Genomic DNA, 4689 nt, shown 5'->3' on the forward strand with positions numbered 1-4689 from the left:
GATGATGAGTAGGCTGAACACTCCTAGGGACACTGTGGCTGCAGAAGGGAGCTACCCCCTGTGAGTCTCCTCTGAGCTATTCTACTATTCAATAAAGCTCCTCTTTGTCTTGCTCATTCTCCACTTGTCTGCTTGCCTCATTCTTCCTGGTCATAGGACAAGAACTTGGGACCTGCCGAATGGCAATGCTGAAAGAGCTATAACACAAACAGGGCTGATACATGCCCCTTGCTAGCCACCATGTAAGTGAAGAGATAGAAGAGCTGTGGCCCTTCGGGGATCCCAGACCGGGAGCTCCCTGAGCCAGGGCTGTGACTTCCTCTTTGGGGCCCTGTGGTTCCTGGTATCTCCAAGCGTCTGGGTGTCACCGTGTTCCCTGGTGCCAGCTGGGGAAGCTGCTTGTGGTATGCTTAGTCCAGCTGCAGCCTCACAGAGAACTGGTGCCCATGCAAACACCTGGAGTTGCCTGCCCTGTGGCAGCAGTTGACATGCCTGACTGCACAGTGGCTGGACCCCACGCTCACACACCCCTCACTGTTCGACACCTGACTTGTAGTCTCCCATGGAGGTATGGGATCCAGGCTGGTAGCGTGAGCTGAGCATAGCCTGCCAGGCTGAGTGGGGAGAACAAGCCCGGCAGGCCCTAGCAACACTTGGGAAAAGATGCCACTGACCGCAGAGGTTTCCAGCCCAAAAAGTGACCCCCAAAGATCCCACAACACCTTCTCTGCTGGTTCCATTTCTTTTGACAACATACTTTTATATATCATGTACTACAAAACCCAAACAAACAGACAAAATCTTTTTATTTACTGATCCTTAGGCTCCCTCATATTATCTCTTAATATCTCTGTACTATCCTCTAACATTACTATGTTAGTATACTTACCCTTCCCTCTTTATCCTGCTGTAATCTGCTTTTCATGCCTACTCATCATCTAAAGTTGTATTTTTTTCCTTTTTTGAATTTTATTATTTTTAAAAAATAAATGTGTATATTTGAGGTTTACAACATATTATGGGATACATATAGAAACATAGGTACATATAGATAGTAAGAAATTGTATTTTAAAAAATATTTAAATTTATTATCTTTATTGTTTGAGATAGGGCCTGCCTCAGTTGCCCAGGCTGGAGTACAGTAGCACAACCATAGCTCACTGCAGTCTTGAACTCCTGGGTTCAAGTGATTCTCCTACCTCAGCCTCCTGAGTAGTTGAGACTACAGGTGTGTGCCACCACACCCTGATATTTTATTTTATTTTATTATTTTATTTTATTTTATTTGTAGACAAAGTCTCACTATGTTGCCCAGGCTGGAGAAATTGTATTTTTAAAGGTTAATATGGCTGCATTAAACAAAAATACTTCCTCCTATGCTCATCTTCTTGCAAGTGTTGACACTATGGACTACTCCTATTGTTGATTCCCTCTGGACTCTTTCTCTCTTCTCATCTTATCAATGTGCTCACTGACTTACGTGAATGATAAATTGCAGCAATCCACGTTGCTTACTTACTTGCTATTCTAATCAATATTCCCTTCTGAGTCATCCTATACTGGTCTCCGCACCACAAACGTCTCTCTTCTCTGTCTTTCAAAGACCACCCCTTTCATGAAAACTTTGATACCAACCAGGGTATGTGAGTCCTCATCCCTCCTTTAAAAGAGTGCACTGCTAGCACTTGCACATTTTTATGGCTTTCTCTTTTTGTTCTTATATTCTACTAATGTGCTTATCCTCCCTTTAGTTTTTAGCTGATTTGGAGGCAGGATATCATTCTCTTATATACGACTTTCACAGAAAACCTCATGTATCTGGGCATATGATAGGTCTATAATCTCTAACCTATACAAATATAAATACACCTTAAAATAGATGCTGTAAGGAGGCATGGTATATCTGATTTTCCCCACTTGTGAGCATGAAGGGGTGCTCAGTTGTACTGTGCATGATAGTATAATTAAGGGATATGTTTATACTTGAGGCTCGGTATACTTAATGTACAATGAAGTAAGAAGAATCCATTGAGAATGACTCATATCATATGGTGAGATTAAAAATGCTTTATTTTACTACAGGTAGTTCTGAAATGGTGAGCCTATATTTTAAAATTCCGTCATATTACGTTTCAGGTAATACATTCTCTGTCATAGGATGTAAGACTGAAAAAGCTATTGCTTCGGAAAAGGTTAGTCAGGCCAGGACAGAAAGCCAGCAAACAAAAGACAACCCTCGACTCTTAAATTCTAAATGGATGTTAAACTCTGGGCTGAGATGAGAGCTTGAAAGAAAAGGTTTCTAAGTGTGAAAGGCCTGTTGTTTTTGAGAATAATCAGCTCAAAGTTTGTTCCCTAAAGTGTATTTCTGAAAGATTATATGATGGCATGAGGCAATTTTATGGCTAAAAATGAAAGAAAAATATGTCTAGTGCTGAGATGGGGAAAGAGGGCATGAGAGGTAAAGTAAGAGTTAGTCTTCGATGAGTGTTTCAGCACAAGCTACCCCCATCCCTGGGCTAAAGTCTGCGGAGTTGGGGCAATAAATCAGTAAAATATCGACTATTTGAGAGCAGAAGAAACTTGCGTCCTATCTGGAATTTGGGTGTGAACAGCTGCCTTGGAGTTTTCCCTGTGCCAATACCGAGCAGGACAGTAAAACTGGCTCTTCCATGGGAAAAGGCTGCACACCTAGTGTAGTTTCCACATCCCCCAAATAAACAAGGTAGGGACATGCGAATCTGTTCCATGAGGAGAGGTGATGACTCTGGAGCTATAGACACAACATGGTTCATGTAAGAAGAGTTCATTATAGGATATAAATGCCCTCCTATGATGCTATGATGTTCTGTATGTATAACTTAGAATACTTGTAACTTAGGCATTTTCTTAGGGAGAAAGAAGTGACTCAGTCCAAACCTTAAATGACTGGGAAGAACTGGGATTCTTTGATCATATAATCTGCCATCAGGATGAATGGCATTATGAAGTAGAGATGATGTTGTCTAAAAATTTTTGTAAAGCAAAATTTTTATACAACTATATATATATATATATGACTAAAATGTCACATGGGATAGCATAGTATGCAACAAACATTGGTTGCAATTCATTAGTAGGCCATCAATTAACTGAGTTGCATCCAGCATTTTTTTTTTTTTTTTAAGACAGAGTCTCACTCTATCACCCAGGCTGGAGTGTAGTGGCAGGATTTTGGCTCATGGCAACCTCCGCCTCCCGGGTTCAAATGATTCTCCTGCCTTAGCCTCCCTAGTAGCTAGGATTACAGGCGCGTGCCACCATGCCCAGCTAATTTTTGTATTTTTAGTAGAGGCAGGGTTTCACCATGTTGGCCAGGCTGGTCTCGAACTCCTGACCTCAAGTGATCCACCTGCACTTGATCCCAAGTGACCCCAGCACTTTGGGAGGTTGAGGTGGGTGGATCACTTGAGGGCAGAAGTTCAAGACCAGCCTGGCCAACATGGTGAAACCCTGTCTCTGCAAAAAAAAATGCAGAAAATTAGCTGGGCATGGTGGTACACTCCAGTAGTCCCAGGTACTTGGGAGGCTGAGGTACAAGAACCGCTTAAACTGGGGAGGTAGAGATTGCAGTGAGCGAAGATCGCACCACTGCACTCCAGCTTGGGTGACTGTACAAGACTCTGTCATAATAATAAAATAAACAAGTAAAATAACACAGGAATGGATAACCGAATATTGTGTATTCTCACTTATAAGTGGGAGCTAAGCTTTGAGGACGCAAAGGCATAAGAGTGATATAATGGACTTTGGGGACTTGGGAGGATATATGTTGGGAAGGGGATGAAGGATAAAAGACTACACATTGGGAGGGTATAATGTACACTGCTTGGGTGACAGGTGCACTAAAATCTCAGAAATCACCGCTAAAGAACTTATCCATTTAAATAAACACCACCTGTACCCCGAAAACTACTGAAATAAAAAAAGTAGGAGTGTAGTAAGGCAGATTATCATAATAGGAGTGAGTTGATTACCAGTCCCCTGCACTGGCTGGAAGATTTATTGAGTCGAAGAAATAGCTTCTGCAAAGCAGGCTGGAGAATCCTTGAAAAAAAAGAAAAAGTAACAGACTGACTACTGATGCAGCCAGAAAGGATAGCACAATATTTGCTTTTGACCCTGGTGAGGTCAATGCCACTGACAGGGCTATATATTATAGACTTCAGTAGAAGTGTTGATTTGTAGTCAGGGTCCAATTTCCCTAAAGCTGAAGATTGGCTTGATAATGTGAGGAGAATTCATGTACCTGAAGGGACCTGTGAAAGGAAATATGCCTTCTGATGTTTCAACTGAACAGCTATTAAATTTTTGTTAGCAGGATCAGGTAGGGCAGTGACAAATTCAGTATTTCATTAGATTCTCTTTCCTTTGGTGATAAAGGAAGGCTATTGAAGGTTAGCTTTCCGAAAATGATTAATATGTGTAAAAAACATTGATAAACCTTTTTGAGTAATTTCTAGGGTTCACTGAAGTACAATAACAAGTAAGAGTAACAATAAAGAATGATAAGTAGGATAAGAAATGTATTAGAGAAATAATCTTGTTTCATCATTTTAGATGGAAGCTGTCTACTTTGTGCTTTTATCAGCTTGATCTAAAGATCTTTGGTTAGAAAACTTGCTCTATTTTCTGTCTTTGAAAGATTC

This window comes from Hylobates moloch, unplaced genomic scaffold (assembly GCF_009828535.3).
Source record: "Hylobates moloch isolate HMO894 unplaced genomic scaffold, HMol_V3 SCAFFOLD_3, whole genome shotgun sequence".
In the NCBI taxonomy this organism is placed as follows: Eukaryota; Metazoa; Chordata; class Mammalia; order Primates; family Hylobatidae; genus Hylobates; species Hylobates moloch.